The sequence below is a fragment of the Marmota monax genome, unplaced genomic scaffold (genome assembly GCF_021218885.2).
Source record: "Marmota monax isolate L192 unplaced genomic scaffold, Marmota_monax_Labrador192_F-V1.1 WCK01_AAM20220418_F8-fsc00122, whole genome shotgun sequence".
Lineage (NCBI taxonomy): Eukaryota > Metazoa > Chordata > Mammalia > Rodentia > Sciuridae > Marmota > Marmota monax.
In genome coordinates, this window is record NW_026695223.1 from 1,473,201 (window position 1) to 1,496,287 (window position 23,087).

Genomic DNA, 23,087 nt, shown 5'->3' on the forward strand with positions numbered 1-23,087 from the left:
CCCCCAACAAAGAAGGTGTCCTTCAATACTTTAGGTCAGGGCCACCCACAACATTAGGATACAAAACAAAGGATGATCTGTCTGTGGGAAAACTAGATATTCATATGTAGAATAATGATGATAGATTCCTATATCCATGCACAAAAGTCAAATCAGAGTGGATAGAATACCTAGGAATTATCCAGAAACTTCATAACTGCTAGGAGAAAACATAAGCTCAACACTCTCACCTATTGGTGCAAGCACTGACTTCCTTAATAAGACTCCTGAAACTCAAGAAATAAAATCAAGAATGAATAAGTGGAACAGCATCTATATATCTATATCTATATATATCTATATCTATATATATCTATCTATATATATATATATATAAATTTATATATATATATAAATAAATATATGAAAGATCAGTAGAATAGTGGAAAGGGGAGAAGTAAAGGGAAAGAACTAGGAACTGAATTAGATCAAACTCTATTCCATGCTTGCATAAATATGTCAAACTGAACCCCAATATTATATATAATTCACAATTAAAATTAAATAAACTAATAAATAGAAGGAAGACCAGTAGGGTCAAGGAAGGGGAAAGGGTGAAGCAGTGGGGAGGGAAAGAGGAAGGACTGGAGAATGAAATGGAGCAAATATATCCCATGCATGCATGATTATGTCAAATGAATATCACTATTAAGTATAATGCACCAATAAAAAGACTCTTGCCTTTAAAAAATTCTTACCTTTGGTTACCTCAATTGCTCTGTTTTTTCAAATATCTTTGTGGCTAAAACCTGGTTTCTGAAATTCCAGAATCCTAAGAGCCTCCTTGTATATATCATTGAATTTACTGCATCACAATTCTGTGTGAATAATTTCCACTTCCTGCAAGATAGTCCTGGCGGGAAGTCTACTCTGCATAAACTTCTTAATCATAACCTCCTTTTCATCTTTTGTATGAAATTGATCCATTTAAGGCTTCCTGTTTTCTGTCTGGATCAATTTTGACAAAGATATTTTCTTAGAAAAGTATTTATTTCTGCTAGATTTTCTTTAGTATTACAGTAGATTTCCATATAATATTTTGGTGTGCAACAAATCCATAACTTCTGTGCCTGTGACTGTCTCTTTTCTTTTTACTAATGGTCAATATTTTTGTGACAGTTTTGCTCATCAGACTTGTTGGGATGTAAGCAGAGAAGGGCCCTATCACCAGAAGAGCAACACTAGAGATCTGTGAGAATTACAGCTTTCCTGCAAAGCCGTAGGTATCAGTGCAAAACAAGGCAGACTACAGGCTTTTCAGGGTGAACAAGAATTCCCTGCCTTGGCAAGTTGCTATTCACATGACACAACTCAGAAATGTGGTGCTCACAGGTGTGCTTTCTTCTCCTATTGCTACTGTGGGAAGTGAGACAGTGAGAAGCAGGGGTAGATCTTATCAAATATTGAATGAAAACAATGATAAAATAAGCATTTCATTGCCTAGAAAAGTAAATTGTGACCTTTTGAAAATACAATGAAATCTCACCATTTTTCCTGGAGTAAGATAATTCATGCTCATATATATTCTTGAAAAGTTGAGTAAAATGAAATCAACATATTCATTTTATGAATGAATGAAATCAACATTGCGCTAGGCAGATTAGGAACATCTGTAACTTTGAGTGTGTACCTAAAGTCCTAAGCACTGAAGATTGACATGCTCAAGAACATTCAGCTAAGACACTTCCCTGCCTGATCCCTGATAGATAAGCACTAGGAGGGGAAAGTGATCCCCAGGCTGCTTCAGGTCACACAGGTGTCTCTCTAAATCCCTATCATTATCTGGACCCATGTGAATAAGGAGGAAGGAGGAAGGAAATAAGGAGGAAGGAAAAGGAAAAGGAGAAGATATGGAAAAGGGAGAGGAGGGGCAAGAGAGAAGGAGAGAGAGAGAGACCACTAGAGAGAGTAAAAATATTCAAGATGGCATATGAAGATGGAAACCAGAATTAAAAACAGAAAAATTTAAAGAAAACTCAAGCATGACATAGGCAACTTGTTGCAAACTAATTTGAAAACCAAAGAAAAAGGATTTTTTTTAATCAAAATAAGTATTTATAAAATAAACTCAAAGCAAAAAAACCCCAAAGAATATTAAAACCTTAAAAGGCTTATAAAACAAGATATCTATCAAGGAAGGAATCGCAAATAAAAGGTTTCTGAGACCACAGATAACCAAGAGTAAATGAGTAGTTCTAATAAAGTAGACCATAAGAAAGATGGAAATTTTTATTAGTTTATCTACTAGGAGCATCACATTTTTAATTAAAACTTGGTAAAGATGGTATAAAATACTTTGCAGAAAATTCTCATATGCAAACATATATAACAGAAAGAATCTAGTGTAAATAAAATTCATGTTCCACAATCTCCAGATAATTCATACTCCAAGAATAATAAAATGATTTTTTAAAAAATATATACAATTGAAAAAAATATATGAATGGAAGAGTAATTTAATAGATATAGAAATCTTAATATTTTTATATAAATCAATTCATAGCTGGGTCAGTTATTGCTTCATATTATGTTCAACCTACATTAGTTGGTGGATACTTGAGTATGTATTTTTTATGAATATGGTCATTTTCTGATTGTTCTTTGTACTAATATGGAAGAGCCTTCTTTGTTACTTAAGATCTTTGCTAATTATTTTTATTTTTTAGAGATTAATATTGCCACTTAAGATTTCTTATGGTTCATTCTTGCCTGGCAAATATTTTCTCATCTTTCTATTTTTAAGGTGTGTGTGTGTCTGTGTGTTTACATGCATGTATGTGTATTGATGTGTCTCATAGAAAACATTTTTTTTTGGCATTTTTGTTTGTTGTAATAAGTTCTTAGTCTATCGATTACTGAGAGAACCTAGTTATACCCACTATATTTATAGCTATATAGAAGGTCATATTTCTTATGTCTTTCAGTAAATTTTATTTTCTTATTTTTTGCTGAATAAATAAAAATTTACTCCACTCTTTTAAATATTAAACCATCACTACATTTGCTATATACTTAATTACTTAATTTTGATCCCCCAAAACTCATCCAATTAAGCTCTAACCTATAAACTATATGGCATTAAGGTTTTCAAAATAAAATCAAAGCTAAATGCAGTCATAAGGGATGGAGAAATGATGTCCACACATACATCCCAAGAAAAGGCCCTCTGAGGACACAGCATACAGCAAGAAGAAAGCAAGAGCCCTCACCAGAACTTGACCATGCTGGCATGCTGATCTCTGATTTCCAGGCTCCAGCACTATAAAGCAATCTACTCCAGGGTTTTGTTATAGCATCTCAAGCTAACTAATACAATATCCTTCCTCCACTGTTTTTTCACAAGTATATATTCCACTCAGGAGGAAAAGCTGGGATAAAACAAACATAAAATTTCCCTGAGATCCCTTAGAAGTATTGCCATTAGTAAGCCTTCTTTCAGGTTCTAGTGTACTGTTTCTGAAAGAGTGACTGATATTTTTCTGACATTTTTGTTATTTAGTGTGATTTCAAGCTTTTATATTTTCCCTATCATCTATGTTATTATGCCAGGCTGACTAGAGTTGTGTGTGTGTGTGTGTGTGTGTGTCTGGGTCCAGACAGGAAGCAGCCATCACAGAGATACCTTTTCTCCTAGGATAGGAGCCAAGCTTCAGGAATGAGCCAAGAAACCCTTCAGTACACATGACTTATGCAGTAACCTAAGGTTGTTAAGACATAACAGACTTCTGTGTTTCTAGGAACTCCAAATCAGAATGTTTTTCTACCTTAGTTGTGAGAGTACAAAATCTGTCTTTGTGTTCAGGCAAAATATTCATCTTTGCCACCTTGTAATCTTACCTCCTTTCTACCCTGAAGTTCAGAAAATGGCAACATTCAATTTAAAATCAGATGATGCCTACTCTGTCTCAGGACCCATATATTTCAGTGAGTTCCCCACGTCAGTTTGGAATCCCCAGTGACTGCCAGATAATTCATGGATCCTTACTCTTCCAACTGAAAGAGAGCAAACCCAGGTATCCTTGTACTTACTTCCATTTCATACAAGGAGCATTGAGTATGTGAATATGAAACCTAGGAGGCTTTTCTATCTAGCATGCTACTATCTGTAGTCAGTTTTGAATATTTGTTAGGTGGAAGTACTCCATCTCAAAAACACTAATTGGAGAGTCAAGCTTTGTGCATGCAAAATGCTATGTGAATAATAAATTAGTATTTCCTGATAAAACTATAATTATAATCTGGTTTAAAATCAATCTAAGGATGAAATTAAAATTACCTTTGTGCTTAGCAGATTTTATTTGGCCAATTATCTTCATGCTATAATTATCACTCCATCATTACACAGCTCTCTATTTTGAAAATGGACAGTTGAATGCAAAAAGGTAAGGAAATACTGAAAATTTTGAAAGTGTTTTCTCCATTTATCCTTCTTTTTCTTGATGAGAATTGTTATAATCTCATGGTGATTTTTTTGAATATGTTATTTGCAGATCTGAGCAAGAAACTTAAAAAAAACATTAGAAGTATTCTATTTGTTTCCAGACTTAAGAAAAACATCTCCCTACTGTATGATTTGGACATTTGTCATAAAGAATTCTTGAGAAATGTCTTGAGATTGGCTCATAGCCTCTGGGTGTTACAGATTTTGATGTCTGACTCATTAAAACTAAATTCACTTTACTCAACAATGTTTTCTTAATTCAGTATTTACCTTCACACTAGATGGGATTCTGCAGTTGCGGAATTCAGCAATAGTGCTAAATGGCTCCATGTGCAGTCTATATACTCTTTTTCCACCTTTATATCATCTAAACCCAGGCTCCAAAAGGATGGAAGGCTTCCAAGAGGAAGAAAGAGTGGCACCAAGACTGCAAAGTTATAAACCTAGGACAGGACCTTAACCTGAAGAATAAAGTTGGTGGTTATGTGAAAGCATGGGATACTCACGCTTTGTATGGTGTTATAGAAACTTTGGGGATCCTTTAGGAAACCATTCCAGTTGGGTAATGAAGGCACATTTAAGGCTAAGAGGTTTTTCTTCTGTCTTTGTTTTGTTTTAATCAGAGTCTTGAGTTGTGTAGGGTTAAAATAAAACAAACACAAAGAAAGGATCCTGAATTTGGAATTCAAGCAGGTATAGCTGGCTGTAGGATAGGTTATATTTGATATATCCATCACCATCCAAGTTTCTCAGAAGGACTTAACTGAATAATATTAAATGGTGGGCATGTCACATATGTCCCTCTCAGGAAATCAAGCTTGGAATACAAGAAGGTGAGCAAACATTAAGAATGCTTCTTCCATGCCTGCTCAGGAATGTATGATAGATGAACACAACTTTAGAGTTGACTTTCACCAATAAAAATAGCTTCCCCTGCTTCTGCAATGACTCAAGGCAAAGAGTTAATATTGTCGCATCCTCATGTCAACTTTGATGGTGGCTGTTGGATTAGAAAGGAAGTTTCAACAAATTGCACATTTCTGAGGATACGAAGAATTATAAACTAGTTGTTTAACCAATAACAGCCTAGGTCTTTCTTGGAAAATTCATGAATAATTCTTTATTATCTAATCTACTAGATAAGGTTAGATAATATATCAGTGCATAAAAGAAAAGGGTGGCTTCCTATTCACCCACCATGGGAAAGAAATATAGCATTGCTTAGAGGAAACTTTATTCAGTGAAATGAAATACAGAGTCCCCATCTCATGTAGAATGAAGAAATTGCTTGGATATAATTTGCTTTATTTAAACAATTGAATTAACTCTTGGTATGAATGAGTTAATATCATAGATAGTAACAAGTCATTTTGTGGGTGAATAATTATTTAAAGTCTGTGTATATTTGAGGCTCAAATCAGAGTAACGACCAACTCTACAACTGCCTTTCAAATAGCATCTTCTTCTAAGCAATAAAATAAGTCAATTACTTTAAATGAAATATTTTTAAATCTAAATTTTCTTATCCTTTATTATAAGTAATTTTATTCATTAGCACGATTCAGCTTAAATGCCAGTATTGCGATTTTTTTTCAGTGTTTGGTGATTTTAAATTCACCAGTTTGAATATTCCATTGAGAATATATTTAAGCTGTATTTAAGCAGGGTCTTGAACTTATCTTAAAAGAAAGGTAGTTTAGGGCTCAAATTAGGTTATTCCTTTTTATACTACTTTCTTTTAAGGTAACAGACATTTAAACTAATTATACCAGGATGCTACAGCTAATGCTTTAGGTCTAATAATACATTAAAACAAACAAAAAAAATCAAAAAGAAGTTCACAGAATAAGATTACCAGGATACAAGTGAAAAAGAAAACTGTTCCACCTAAATTTTGGAGCTATTTCAAAATTGCTTTAGGCTAATTTTCTGTAAAGAGTAAATTTGTTTCAAAATTGTGGGGTTTTGCTGGAGATAATTGCTCACTCTAATGGAAAGTTACCATCTTCTGATAGGTTGAAATTCTCTGAGCAAAAGGAAAGGCATCAGGACAAGACAGAATGTACATCACAGCGTCCTGAATGTCAGAACACTGAAAATCATTCCCTGTGTGTACAACAAGAGTCTCACTTTGGGCCAAGACTGCATCGGACACAAGGAAAGGACCAGCACAGGGAAGAAGCTTAAGGAATGAAGGAACGGCATTCCATATGCACCTCGGGGTTATTCAAGCAGACGTCACTCCCCAAAGACCAGTGTGCCCCTCACTGGGTCTGATGGGGAAAGGGTCCAGGCCAGAGAACAGATTCTGTTCCAATGTAAGAGGACCAAGTTGATGAATAAAACCCTGTTAATGAAAGTGGAAATTATTCACCCACACAATGACAGGAACAAGTCTCTTTCTGTCCTATTCACCAGTAGACACCAGAGAGTTTGACTATCCTTTCCAATAATATTTCTTTACATCCTGAATCTAAAAGAAAGTGTTCTAGGTCTTTTTTTTTCTGTACCCTTTTCTATAATGTCCATAAACTGTCTTCACCTGAATCGGTAGCAACCACCTTTCAGGTACTTGAGATAATCACATCAAAATTCTTTCATTTTCCCAATTATCCCTCATTCTTTCAATTCCTTCAAAGGATGGGGATGCCACACCTTAGCAATCATTGTAAGACACCTAACCAGGTGAAATCTGTAAGTACCCTGAAAGATCTGGCTAATGGGGACACACTTGTATTTACACTTATAAAGTCTATGCATTCTTTGCTCAAAATATCTCCATACAGTTTTCTGCCCTGCCTTATATCTATTTCTACCTGACTGATCTTTCTTCAATCCTGGTCCATCTAGTACTTGAAATGTAGTAAGGTCATTTTCATTTCTCAATAAGCAATGTAAAAGTACATTCTTGGATATAAAGCAGCCATCAATAAGTTTAAATTTATATTTACTCTAACTCCCCATTCCAACTCTTGATCTTATGCTTGGTGAGTTTGATTTATAATTTATGATTCAAACAATTTTTCACTGCTGTTATTATTAAATGATTATTTTCCTGTAAGAAGATTTAAAGGATAAAGAGAGGCTGCTAGTAACAACAGGAATAATCAGATGTGGAGTATGGATATATCAATATTGATGTCATAGCTATCTGCATTGAGGGGATCCAAGTGGGAGATCTTCTCACTGTCTGTTATGAATGCTCACAATAAACATCTGTCCACATATGTATTTAGGGTCTATCTACATCTGGAGAGAGTGAGGTTTACGACCACAGAAAAAGGTTACACAGATATGAGGGAAATGTTCATCTTGCATGTTTCTTTACTGTCATTACGGATAGTGCTGCTCATCTGACTTTAAACCTAACTCCTATTTCTCCCACTAAAATAGACTGCAGCAGACTGGGCTTTCAGTATTCAGTGCCCTCAAGGTGTCTCAATCAGAAAGACTAGTTCTCCTCCTCTGTGAGTCCAAGGAAAAGGGATGTGAGTAGTGAGAGTGGAACACCAGTGGTTCTCTGAAAGATAGAGGGGTTCCCAGAGAAGAAAAGCCTTGGCCTAGATTCTCAGAACAGAGCAAAGGAGATTGAAAGGCAAAGCTGCCCTGCATCTAACAAAAAGCCTGAGAAGTAAAGCATAAATATCTCCAGCTACAATGATCCTCAGATTGCCCCACAATTATATGATGGAGACGCTGCAAACAGGAGTTTGTAGACATTTCTAGGCCTCAGAACCATAAATCAGAACCAAAGGAGTTTTAGATTTTTTTTTATAGAGTACAATGAGAGATTCTTATGACCAATCTGAATTGAAACAGGAAATCAGACAGATTTGGTTGGTTTCTGTTTGTCTGGAATTATCAAGAAAAGCTATCGGATGAAGATCAAGAGACATGTACATTACAACATCCAAAGGAGCGCCCATGATAAGGGAAATGCAACACACACACACACACACACACACACACACAGCTAAGAGTTAGAAGAACTCTAATGAATGACTTCGCCTCAGATGTAGACAGCAAGGGAGAAGCAGAGGCGAGAGCCAAAAAGAGCTTGGGCCATTCTGCCAGTGGTGGGATCTATGAGGAAATCATGGAGAAATAGGTCCAGATGGATAGAGGTCTTCCAAGTGAGAAGAGGAAACTGTGAAGGTTTCCATGGAGGATTCAGCACGTGGACAACCACTTTCTAGGACTATCCTGTGGCAGTCCACGTCGGGCAAAGTGTTGGCAAGAGTTTCATCTCTCCTCCCCTGTAGGAGTCCTGTGTTTGGGATTGGGTCTCTGATACTCGTCGTGATTGTGGCACGCGTGGTGGCTTGGAAGTTTCTGTGCAAAGATGCAGAATGCCTGGATACTGGGAAAGTACCCTGTCAAGGACATGGGATGCCTGGCCACTGCAGCCATGCTCTTCTCCAGGGTTTCAACCTTGATCTGAGGCACATAGCTCCTGGGAATAGAAGAATTTGTTTGATACATAACTGCAATGTTTCGTCAAGCTCTGGTGCTGCCCACCTAATAGTAACTTCAGACAATGGACCTTTTTGAGAATAGCACAAAGCTCCTAACATTGCATATTGAAACTATGAAATGTAACTGCAGAATAAGCAACCTTACTGCTACTATAAACAATAATGTGGTTATGATATTAATGACCTAATTTAACCTATTGTTATAAATAAATGTGGCCACTTGGACAAAAAGACAATCTGCCACCTTACCTGCTCCTGCACCTTGTCTGTGTCTCCTCTTTGTTATAATTCTTTACATCCCCCCCTCAACTCCCCATCACAGTTCTAAACACCAGAGGAGTTAGGCACTTATGTAGTTGGATAATTAGGAGCCAAAGCTGGACCAAACCATCACAGTGCTATCTCCATGCCCCGTCCCTGTCCGGGGACTAAGGAAGAGCAAAGGAGCGTTCTGCCCACTCCAAGTCCTAGGGCAGAGGTCCACCTGGCACCAGTGACAGCAGAGGAGGTGGCATTTAAGTAAGAGTAAACAGTGCTTTCAAGTGAATGCATATTAATTTAAAATGACTGGAAAGACTATAAAAGATTGCCAATGGGGTTGTTCAGGAGAAGGAAACAGGAATTTGTTGGAGTAAGTTTAGAAAAAGAAAATGAGGGAAAAAAAGGGAAAATTTCTCCCTATTATTGTCTCCATTCAATATCCTGGTTATACACACAATATAGTTAGAAATGACTATTGCTACCATGTTTGGATAATATATAAATTTCAGATTCCCCAGCTACATAGGAATATTTAGGGCATACAAAGATTATTCAGAATAAGACCTATCTATAACATAGGATAATGTATCTGTAGCACAAAAATCATGTTTGAGAGGTTGTTTCCACGAGGTTCTGAAACAATTTTATTAGATTTAGCATATGATCCTTCCATCAAGTATTTGGCAAAATTAACTATAATGAGCTAAAAATGACATTAAATAGAAATCTTTAGATACTTTAGAGCACACATGTAACTATAATCCTTACCAACACAAGTAATGTCAGTGTGTCTGTTAAATGTTATTTCAGTCCTAGGCCAGACCAGTGGAAATACTGTGCAAATTCCTCTCAGGAAGTCCATATTCCCCCACAGCCTAAATTGACCAGCTCCTATCTGGAGAATTACATTTTAGGGAAAAGAGAAACAAGTTGGTTCTCTTCAGAGAAGAGGGATGAGATGAGTGAAACTTCTGGAAGTCATGTGTGGAACAAGCAAGGAAAATGCATGGGTCTGAGTTAGGATCACAATGGGGCTCTCAGCAAGCCTCTCCCAATTTGTAGGACTGTTCTTTAGTAGGAAGAATGTGCCTGTCCTTTGATACTCCAAGGAGCAAGAACACAAAAAGAGAGCTCAGTAAAGGTGCACGTAGGGTAAAAGGAGCCTCCTCCCAGGCAGAGGGGGCAGTAGTAGGCGAGTGCTGAGCGTCTCAGGACCAGGGTTTCCCAGCAGATGCTCCATGGCCATCTGTCAGAGTTGCCACAGAGGCACCGAGTGGGAGAATCTAGGAAATGATCCCCAGGTTTCCCACCAGCTGCCATCTCTGTTTCTAATTGGTCATCTACACATGGCCTTGCTTTACCTTCTTTTCCCAGAAAGATGAAAAAAAAAAAAAAAAAAAAAAACTCCTTTTGAAAAATAAAAAGATGGAATATTTCTTATGTTAAAACCAGAAGGAAAGCTAAAAACAATGATTCTTGAGGTTATCCAATCTGCAATGGCATTGTTCCTGTGGTTGTTTGGGCTTCTCCACAGATTTTATTTCTTTTTCCTTTGTCCTGTTCTTAAAGGGAGGAGGAGCAGAAAATTGATCTGGAAATTTTCAAGTTTCTATAATTACAACCACAGAAATCACATTTTGGTACATCTCAGAATAGTGTCATTATTTTCTTTGAATCTGAGTATTTTGAAGAGAATTAGTACAATAGCATGTTAACGTGTTTTGATTTTTAGGATTTTATATTTACTTGTGTTTATATGCATCTGCTACTAAGGATAAGTTCAGGCCAATTCCAAAGCCTTAAATCTAGGATTCCTCAGTGCAGCATCCTTGGTTGAAAAAAAATTGAAATCAGCTTTATAAATGTATGTTTTCTCTTTTTTTAGTAATAAAAGTCTACAGATGTCTCAAAACATTTCATTCATGCCTAAATGGCAGCAATTATTTTTTATTCCTATTGGCAAATATCCTTCTCACTGGGATTTGTACAAAACTAATGCCAAACTTACTCAGTGTGGTTAGCTTGTGTTTGTGCAACAAGCTTATCATTCACAAAGAACACATGGCTTTTAGGCACAGAAATTAATCAGTGCTGGAGAGACACGATGCTGGCATAGATTCCAGGTCACATGCTGGCATCAGACGGCTTTGGGATCTATTCTACAAAGTGGGATCCAGGGCTACAGGGCACAGAATTCCAAATATAGTTCTCTGCCAGTCTCAAATTTTGCATAAAACATCTAGCAGTTTGGGGGAAAATAGTGAAATATATGGATGGATAGTTAAAATTGGGTTAGTAATATCTCTTTGGCACAGGGCTTATATAAGAATCAAATAGAATATTATATGTGAAAATACTTTAATAATATATGCTCTGCCTTATTTAAAAAGGACTTGAAGTGGTTTATGGTGTCACATAAATACAGCAAGTTACTATACATTTGAAACAGATGAGAAATAAAGAAGTCATGGAGACATGTAAGGTGGCCAAGAATGAGGCTCAGTTCTGTGCCCTAATTATTGGTTTTCAATAAAATCAGATTCGATCATTTTTTCCAATTGACACATAACAAGGGCATCAAATCAGTTCCTGTCCTCGTATACAATGTCCATGATTGATACCCTATAGACAAGCACCATCATTCTCTAGATTATGGTTGTAGGAAATTTGTTCTGTGTTGGTAAATTGAGTTTTCTAATGGTGTCTTGTTGTGGTGCATTCCAAGAAATTCTGAAAGGATAATTTTGGAATTCTACTGGTTTGTTTTCATCCAGGATAGAAGGTGCAGGAGAAATGAATTGGCTATTGTTGAAAACACATCGTAAATGACAAAGCAGTATATAAATTCAAGGTGCTATAATTTTCATTATCATCATGGCTTTGGAAGCCAGGTGGTGAATCTGAGATTTAATGTAATAACCAATAGGAAACAAAAAGTACTGACAAGGAATGCTATGAGAAATGCTATTTTTCTTTTGTTTCTCTTTTGCTTGGAAACAATTTTCCTCCCAAACAGGTATGATTGTTCACGGTTGTATATAATTACTGATTTACAAAGCACCTTCAAGGTAATGACTCACAGATTCAGGATTTCTTGCCTAGGGTGGACAAGCAGATTCTCGTGTTAAGAAGAAGTAATTGATTCATGCAGATAGAAAATCTAAAATATTAGATATTCTAAAAGGATACAGCATATTTGAATCTGGATATATTGTTATTGTGAAACCATCAGTAATTCAGACGAAATAAGATATTGGACTATTAATACATAAAAACCTGCCTATGCCACCAGAGTTCTTGGTTATAGTTTTTTTCCTGGAAAAGGTCTTTGCTGCATTGAGGATTTTGCAAGATTTATCTGAAGTAAGTATCTTACCTCTATAAAGATACAATCTATTTTACTATCACATTTACTAAGAGCAGAAGTGAAAGGTTTTGTTTGTTTTCCTATTTCTAGTTCTTTTTTTTTAATTTAAAATGACTTTTAAAAAATAAAACAACTTTCATAGTTACTGAATGGGAAATAGGAAATAAATGTTTCTTATTTATGCAATATGTTTCTACTCCTACTACGAATCAGATAATAGATAGAAAGCATATCCTTGCTATGGAAAATAACAGTGACAGGAGTAAAAACCTTTCAGGCTGTTTCTCTGCCAAGCACCTTCTAAGTTCTTTATATGCATTACCAAACTATATCATCATGGCAAAACTGCAAAACAATCATTACTATCATTTCCATTCAGCAGATGAAGAATTAACGCACAAAGAGGTTCAATCATCTACCCAAGGCCACAGAGCTCGCTGTAAAGCTAATAATGCAGGTATATATTAGCTGTGGAACTGAGCTTTTAACTACAACAACACAGAACTTTGTAGCTTCCTGGTAGAAACTTAGAAATAAATCAAGGGGTACAGATCCTCAAGTGGTATGTCATGAAGGAACACAAGGGGTTGTGGTATTTTTGAGAAAGGACAGCAATGTCAGTGTTCCTGGACCATGTAGAGACTTTGTGGAGGAGATTTAAGTTGAATCATAAAAAGCATGTAAGGGTTAGTCTGGTGAAGGAGCAGAGAGGAAAGAGGAATGGGTGTTCCAGAGAGAGCAGAGAGAATATTTCTTCCCTGTCTATGGGCTAGGTCAAATTCAGCAGAAATACAGTACAGAGAGTGGTCATGTGTGAAAGAAAGAAACTAAACATTCCACTGTCTCTAAAGAAATGCAATGTATCATCAACACGATCTTTGGAAACAAAACACAAGTCCATTAGTGAGAAAATCCGATGACATCTGATTACACTGAGATCTCGAGGTATAAATTATATCTAATTGTTGTCTCCTCTATGATGTATAGCACACATTTCCTCCTTCTCCATGGAGCTTGAAGTGCCTTCAAGGACTTTCTCACCTCCATCAGCTTATCCTTCGGCTTTATTTAGTAGTCTTATCCACTGACACTTGAAATATTGTTCTAATTAAAGTGTTGGCACTTTAGGGGTGCTGTGAAATTTCTCCTGGAAAAAATGCCTTCTTGTCTTTCTCATCATGAAACTAGGAAAAAGGTTTAGGGACTCATCACGTTGCGAGTCTTTTGAAAGCCTCTAGCATTCATACCATAATCTTCCCCATGAATGATTGTCAGATCTGAGGTTAGAGATCACCACGCTAGACCTAAAGGTCAGCTTTTTTGGCATTTTTATGCTTTGCAAAATTTCCATAAGAAGATAAATGCTGAAGGATCAGTAAGCTAAACAGCTTGGACACCCACTGCTGCCTCACAGGCGTGTGAAATGCCTCCATCTGACTCATGATTAGAGATGTAAAATTGTCATCTAGCTCAGGATTAGAGCTTGACATTAAAAGTATTTATAACGTGTGTGAGCAGAAACTGTGGGCTTGGAAAATCATTGCTGGAAAACTGGAATTCTTAAAAGAATTTCCAACAGGGTTCTGGGTGAAATATGTAAATATGGAGAAAAATGAGCCTATGCTGCTATGTCTTCCAATTATTTAAGTACAGGAAGAGCTGTATATTTTAGTCGAGGGTAAATGATGCCTGGTATTCTATTTACATAGGGAAATAATCCTATAATTTCACCCCTTCCGATTTTACACTGTTAAAATGCCATTCTTACTTTTTCTCTAATCCATTTGCTAGCTGGTATATTGGCACATACCAAAAATTCAATTATTCATTTAAGAAATATCTATAATTTGTCTACCAGGAAAGAGGCAAGCTGCTAAAAGAATCTATACTATTTTTAAAAAATATACTTCATGTAAACGGAAGGCCCTCAAATGGGACAGATATTCTGTACTCAAATATGTGAAAGCAATCCTATGTCATTGCTGTTTCTAATTTGCTAAAGATTCATGTGAAATAAACCTGATGAACAGGCAGAGCCCGATACTGACAGCTGGATGTCTCTCTGGTTCCGTCTCCCATGCATCTAACTAATGAGATAAAATACAACCTGATAATTAAGATAAAAACTTTCACAGACATTATAAAGCTAAACAATGAGAAGTTCCAACAAAATTCTAGTTGTTTCATATATACTTTTTTCATTCAATTAAATTTCCAATATTGATGCATATTTAGAATTAATTTATGTGGTTTTGAAAGTAACAGTGAAGTCTACAGTGTAATATACTGAGAGAAATGGCTTTTCCTGTCACAATGATTTGAATCAATTGTCAGCAGTGTTTTCATTTCAATATTTGCAAAATGATGATGGTAACTAATTTGCTTTTTTTCTTTTTTAGGGGTAGAAACTAATTTGGCCAAATAAGATCTGTTCAGTAAAATCATCAACTACTACTTCTATCATTTCATAAAACAAAGGAAAACATGACAAAATATTATAAAGAATTATTTAGAATCTTTAAATCAGGTACATTTAATTTTATGGGAAACTAGTTAAATATACTTGTTTTTCTTTCTTATTTCCCTTGAAACCTTTGATGCTTCCCCCATTGACTAGGGGGCCAGAAATTAGTAGCCATTGCCATATAAGTCATAAATGAGAATCTAGGCATGAGTTTATGAGTTATATATCCCAAATTCTGAAATATAACTGTTGGTATAAACAGTTCACATAAAATTCTAGCAATGAGTCTGAGCCAATTTCTGAAATAACCTGTGTTAATATGCTCTAAGATTTGGGAGGGGTCTGATTCACTGGGCATGGTGATAAGTGTTCCAAGAGGCTGCAGGGGATACCAATTGGGAAATTAGTCTGAAAGAATATCACCCCACAGAAGATACTCTAAGAAGATTGGAATCAACACCAGGTACTGACTTTGAAATGCATGGAATTCAGTGGGTGGCTGGAATCCTAGGAGACATGAGGCTAATGAAGAGCAATGGTTTATGAGACATTGAGATCAAAAGCAAGAGGTCCTGATGCACTTATATAAGAGTCCCTGCATCTCTCTCTGCTGGAGATTGGTGCATAGTTTTTTTTTTTTTTTTTTTTTTTTTTTTTTTATTTCTGTGTTTGATTGCTGTGGCCATTCTTGTATGACCAGTGCCACACAGATCGTGACTTTGATATTTCATTCGCACTCTAGACTTTGTATCTTTCTGGCCAAGTATGAAGTTATGACTCTTTAGAGTTTTATGAAGTTATATTAATTGATAAAATGCTACATTTCTATCATTCATAAATTTCTTATACACAAAGCTCCCTGTCTCTGTAGAGGATGTGAAGTCTTGAACATTAATGTGATCTGTGGTTGCTTTCTTCTGTAGTTCAAAGATTTCTTCCTTTCAATTTTTTCTGTTCTCTCTCTAAAAAAATTGCATTGTTTAGAAATCCTCACTTAAAGTAAATATCTAATTTTTTATATCCTATTTTTTTCTGTCTTTTTGATCCATTCTATTAGAGAGTTTCACATCAAAAATTCATAAACTTACATTAAATTATAAAGATCTGCCATAACATTTAAATTTTTCTGAAGTTCTTTATTTTTCACAAATTCTTTGATGAGTTTTCTATTACAGTTCTCACTAACTGTTTGTGACAACTGAATACTGAAATGTGGCTTAGGGCCAAATTTAGATGTCCTTTAAGTGTAGGTTCACACCAATTTCAAAGAGAGCATGAATACGTTTTTTGAATTTACTTTTTTCTTTTACATTGTGTTCTTGTTTCATGGATCCAGTCTTTTGTTTTGTTTTATCTCTGTGTGCCCATGGTCGGTGTTTACTGTCAATTAAGTTAAACTGAGATTATGTTTCCCAGAATTCCCTTCCTCTCTTGTCTTGGGCAAGAGGTGGCCACGTCAATGTAAGGTATCAAATGCAACTGCAGCTCACATGTTTCCACTGATCTCTGGGCGGCTCTTGTTAGCTGGGCCACAGAAACACAGTTTGTATAGAATCTCCTCTTTAAAATTTCAAGTCCTGGGCTGGGCATATCTGCAAGGTGATAGGTCATTGAGTAGGGAGGTGATTAGAATCAGATACAAGTTTAAGGTTGTCTCCATGAGATCCACTTTGTCCTTGTAGGTTACAATTTTTCCTCATGAGTTCTAGTTAGTCCCAGACATCTCATACTTCTCACTCAGCTTTCTCCCAGGGTTTCTGCACACCTTTCTGTCCCACAGTGATTTAGCACCACCATGAACTCTAAACACCACAGCCGTTCACAGATATCTTGATCAACTCCTACAACAGCAGAAGATCAAATCTCCATTATATATGCTTTCCTCCATATCACTAGTTATGGTTCTGCTGCCCTGCTGTTTGGGAAGTTAGGAAGGAAATTTTTGAAAATATAAGAGTTCAACCAGGACTGGCATAATTGACTAAAGAAGCTGTGAAAAAAAACAACAACAACAACAACATATAGTATAATTCAATAGTAACTAGTGTCTATAGGACATAATAAAAAATAAACAATTGATTCGGGGTATAATTTTGATTATAGAAGTATGAGTTGGCTTGCATATGCTTTAAAGATACTCAGTAAAAAGAGTTAAATGATGTATGGTAATATAAGAATTGAAATTAGTGAGCTTAAATTAGTACCAAAAATAAATGGGAAAAGCACAGGATCATGCAGATAGCAGACTAACACTAAGAGAAATCAATAAGGGGAATAATGGGACAAAGGAAGGAGCTTGTTACTGCTGTGGTTTTGAAAAAGATGGAAATCTAAGCATGTAGATTTGAGTGTGACTAGGATGTTCTGGTCTCTTATTTTTTGTAAGTCAGTGTATTGCATTTTTTAAACAAGTCAGAGTAAGCATATTTGTTACTTGGCATCTTCTATTAACAAATATCTCCACGGGAGCCAGCACTTTAACTGGAAGTTGTTGCAGTTCATTCTCTGAGTAATGCCTGATCACCATCATGAGCACAGCAGCCCCGTTCTAACTGAAGTGTTTCCCCTGTTCCTCATGGACACAAAGGCCTCCTGAGGCTGTCCAGTGTGAGAATATTTCTATAAATATTAGTAAAAAGCAAGTAACAGCATTGGAAGTAGCTGACTGTGGAGAATAGGAATTGAGCTGACAGGAATGGAGAAGGGGGAGACTCTTTTTGCTAGCGCCATTAAAATTATATATTTTAAACTATTATTCACAAGTAGTATTTTGGTTATATATATATATATATATGATTTTAAAAATAATGAAAAATATAAAACAAACATGCCAACTGATCATACCTGAAACAATAATAGAATTGTACTTTAAACATTCTGGGAGAAATCTACTTTCCATCTAGATTCCTATATCCAAACAAACTACTAATTAAGTGTGAGGAGAAAAAAGACACTTTGGCATAGAAGTATTTATAAAATTGAATCTTTTAATAAATACATTCATAGGAAAATATTGAAAATAATGTTTACAAAGTCAGAGGAGATACATAAATGATGTCTAAAAAAGATGAACTTAATTCTAGTGAGTGGTGAAAAGATGTCTGAAGATGGCAGCTATAAGAACAGACCTGAGATAAAACAGCCCAGATAGGAACAGGGAGACAGAGGACATAAAAGAAATTTTGACACAGGCATGGCCTGTTGATGCTCTGCATTTAGCACAGTGGAAGCGCTCCCATGAATTTCCAGCCAAAGTGCACAGAGCATATTAAAAACCAGCCCTGCCCTGGAGAAATTGGCACCATTAGAAAGCATCTGCATTATTGATCATCCTTAGAAAGGTTGTCTGGAAAGTAAAAAGAATTCATCTGGCTGGCTGCCCATGCTGCAGGTGTACAATGGAGAAACTAAATGGCCCTTAAAAAGAGCAAGGTCTATCTCTATTTACTGATATGAAATAATAACCTTTATGAGTTAGAAATAACAGTAATAGTATTAAAGAGCCCTAGGGAAATATAATTTGGATAACTTGATTGGCAATCAATTTACCAACTGCCCTCCTTCCACTAGCCCAAATGCAGATGGACTAAAGTTCTTATTTGGGGAAGGAAAATGTGAAAAGAAAGTTTCCTGGTACAGAAAAGGTAGTCAACTCTAATCAGGGGACACAGGGGAGATGAGTAGGTACCCACAGCCTCTGTGTTTTCTCAGCTAAACAGGTGAAACCATGTGGGCAAAATGGAAGCCAGAGAGATGGCAGGAGTACCGGCTGCTTTAGTAAATAGTTTTGCTGGCCGGTAGACTAAGAATCTTCTTTTAGAAATTTCAGTGGAAACTGAAAACTGACAACAAGGCAGTGAAAAACCTCAATAGCGACCAAGGAATGTTAACCTCCTGCTCTCTGAAGGCTTATCAGTCTCATCTTGCTCATAGTATTTTCTTAATAATCCTGCTATGGTTGGGAGGTGAGGTGTCCCCCAAAAGCTCATGTGTGTGACAGTGCAGGAAGGTTTGGACAAGGAATGATTCAGTTGTGAAAGCCTTAGTCCAATTAGTGAATTAATCCCCTGATAGGGATTAACTGAGGGGTAACTGAAGGCAAGTACCCTGTGGCTAAAGAGGTGAGTCACTGGGTGCAGGGAGCCATCCATGAAAACCACATAGATGCAAAAATTTTCAATAAAATTCTGGCAAATCACATACAAAAACATATTAAAAAGATAGTGCACCATGATCAAGTGGAGTTCATCCCAGTCACGCAAGGTTAGTTCAACATACGGAAATCAATGAACATAACTCATCATATTAATAGACTTAAAAACAAGAAGCATATGATCATCTCAATAGATGCAGAAAAAGCATTTGACAAAATACAGATACCTTCATGTTCAAAACACTAGAAAAACTAGGGATAGTAGAAACATACCTCAACATTGTAAAAGCTATCTATGCTAAACCCAAGGCCAACATTATTCTAAATGGGGAAAAAATGAAAGAATTCCCTCTAAGAACTGGAATAAGACAAGGATGTCCTCTTTCACCACTTCTATTCAACATCATTCTTGAAACTGTTGCCAGAGCAATAAGACAAAAGAAAGAAATTAAAGGGATACAAATATGAAAAGAAGAACTCATACTATCGCTATTTGCTGATGACATGATTCTATAACTAGAAGATCCAAAAAATTCCACCAGAAGACTTCTAGAACTAATAAATGAATTCAGCAAAGTAGCAGGATATAAAATCAACACCCATAAGTCAAATACATTCCTATACATCAACGATGAATCCACTGAAAGAGAAATTAGGAAAACTACCTCATTCACAAGAGACTCAAAAAATAAAATAAAATACCTGGGACTTAATCTAACAAAAGATGTGAAATACCACTACAATGAAGACCATAGAACACTAAAGAAATAAGTTGATGAAAACCTCAGAAGATGAAAAGATCTCGCATGCTCCTGGATAGGCAGAATTAATATTGTCAAAATGGCCATACTACCAAAGTGTTATACAGATTTAATGCAATTCCAATTAAAGTCCCTATGACATTCTTCATAGACATAGAAAAAGCAACCATAAAATTTATTTGGGAAAATAAGAGACACACTAAAATAGCTAAAGCAACCCTGAGCAAAAAAAAAAAAAAAAAAAGTGAAGCAGGAGGCATAAAAATGCCAGACCTCAAACTATACTACAGAGCTATAGTAACAAAAACTGTAGGGTATTGGCACCAAAATACACTTGTACACTAATGGTACAAAACAGAGGACACAGAGACAAACCCACATAAATTCAGTTATGTCATACTAGACAAAGGTGCCAAAATCATTTGCTGGAGAAAAGAGAGCCTATTCAACAAATGGTGCTGGCAAAACGGGAAATCCATATGTAGCAAAATGAAATTAAAACTTAAAACTCTCTCACCCTGCACAAAAATTAACTCAAAGTGGGTCAAAGACTTAGGCACTAGAACAGAGACCCTTAGCCTAATAGAAGAAAAAGTAGGCCCAAATCTTCACCATGTTGGCTTAGGATCTGACTTCTTTAAAAAGAGTCCTAAAGCACAAGAAGTAAAATCAAGAATCAATAAATGCGATGGATTCAAATTTAAAAAGCTTCTTCTCAGCAAATGAAACAATCAATAATGTGAGGAGAGAGCCTACAGATTGGGAGAAAATTTTTACTATATGCACCTCCAAGAAAGTATTAATCTCTAGGATATACAAAGAATTCAAAAAACTTAACACCAAAAAAACAAAGGAATCAATAAATGGTCTAATGAACTTAGTAGACACTTCACAGAAGAAGAAATGCAATTGATCAACAAATATATGAAAAAGTGTTCAACATCTCTAGCGATTAGAAAAATGCAAATCAAAACTAAACAAAGATTTCCTCTCACTCCTGTCAGAATGGCAACCATCAAGAATACAATAAATGTTGATGAGGATGTGGGGGGAAAGGTGCACTCCATACATTGCTGGTGGGACTGCAAATTGGTGTAAACACTATGGAAAGGGGTATGGTGATTCCTCAGAAAACTTGAAATGGAACCACCATTTGACCCAGCTATCCCACTCTTCCATTTATACCCAAAGAAGTTAAAATCAGCATACTACAATAATGCAGCCACATCAATGTTTATAGCAGTTCAATTCACAGTAGCTAAACTATGGAAACAAGCTAGGTGCTCTTTAATAGATGAATGGATAAAGAAAATGTGGTATTTATAGTCAATCGAATATCACTCAGCCTTAAAGAAGAATGAAATTATGGCATTTGCCAGTAAATGGATAGAATTGGAGAATATCATGCTAAAATAATAAGCCAATACCAAAAAACCAAAGTGGAATGTTTTCTCAAATATGCTGATGGTAATTCACAATAAGGTGGGGGAACAGGACTAGAGAAGAATAATGTTACCTTAGATTAACAGAGGGAAGTAAAGGGAGGGGAGGGGTGTGGGTATGGGGATATGAAAGATAGTAGAATGAAGCAGACAATATTAGTTTTTGTGTATATGTGAATCCATGACCAATATGGTTCTGCAACATGTACACTCAGAAAAATGAGAAATCATATCTCATCTATGTATGATATATCAAAGTGCATGAATGCATTCTACTGTCATGTATAACTAATTAAAACAAAACAAAACAAAAAAACCCAAAACAAACAAACAAACAAAAACACATGAGGATCTTCTCTCTCTGCATGAAGCCAGGAAGATTTCAGGTTTTAACCTTGGGAACTATCCATGGTTCTCCCATACAACAGATTTCCCAAAGCACATGACCTTTATCTTTGCTCTGCTAGGAAGACCTCTTATGGTGGCCCCGGAGATGGGTGTAACATATTGGGAACTGGACACATCTAACTTTTTTTGGTGAAGTATATTCCATGAAGGCCTGTGATGTTTCCAGATATAGATAAAGCAGGTGCAGGCTCCATTTTTCCATTAGTCTGGAAGCTTGATCCATATAATCGGCTAGCCCATCCCACCCCTGCTTTTTGCAAATATTCTCTGTGTCCTGTGGTTTTTTCTTCATTCTGTTTTTCTTAGCTTTTATTTCTCAGACAGCCTATTCCACTGAGGGGAACCCCAATACTGGGGATGCACCTTTGGGGTCTATATTTTGTATGTGGCAAGTGGAGCCTCTCTCTGCTGTCTGGTCATCATGTGAGCTGCTTCCTTCTACCACACTCTCCTGCCATGATGTCCTGCCTCACGGGGAGCCCCAGGGAATGCATCCTGCTGCCTATGAATAGAGACCTTTGAGACTGTGAGCCCCCAAAATAAACTTTTCCTCCTCTAAACTTGTTCTTGTCAGGTCTTTTAGTTACAGCAGCAAAAAAAAAAAAAAAAAAATGACTAAAACAAACCCCAATGATGCAACCCTGAATTTCAGTTGATTAAGTGTTTTATTGTGCTCCCTATGTCACAATGAGATTTATACACACAGGGATGCACACACACACACACACGTATAAACATATAGTTGACAAATGAAATTGTATATATTTACACTGCTGGTGGGACTGCAAATTGGTGCAGCCAATATGGAAAGCAGTATGGAGATTTCTTAGAAAACTGACCTATTTGACCCAGTTATCCCTCTCCTAAGTCTATACCCAAAAGACTTAAAAACAGCATTCTACAGGGTCAGTCACATCAATGTTTATAGAAGCACAATTCACAATAGCTAAACTGTAGAACCAACCTAGATTCCCTTCAATAGATGAATGGATAAAAAAAATGTGGCATATATAAACAACAGAATATTACTCGGCAATAAAAGAGAAAAAAATCATGGCATTTGTAGGTAAATGGATGGAGTTAGAGAAGATAATGCTAAGTGAAGTTAGCCAATCCCAAAAAAACAAATACTGAATGTTTTCTTTGATATAAGGAGGCTGATTCATAGCTGGACAGGGAGTGGGAACATGGGAGGAATAAATGAATTCTAGATAGGGCAGAGGGTTTGGAGGGGAAGGGAGAGGGCATGGGGTTATTAATGATGGTGGAATGTGAT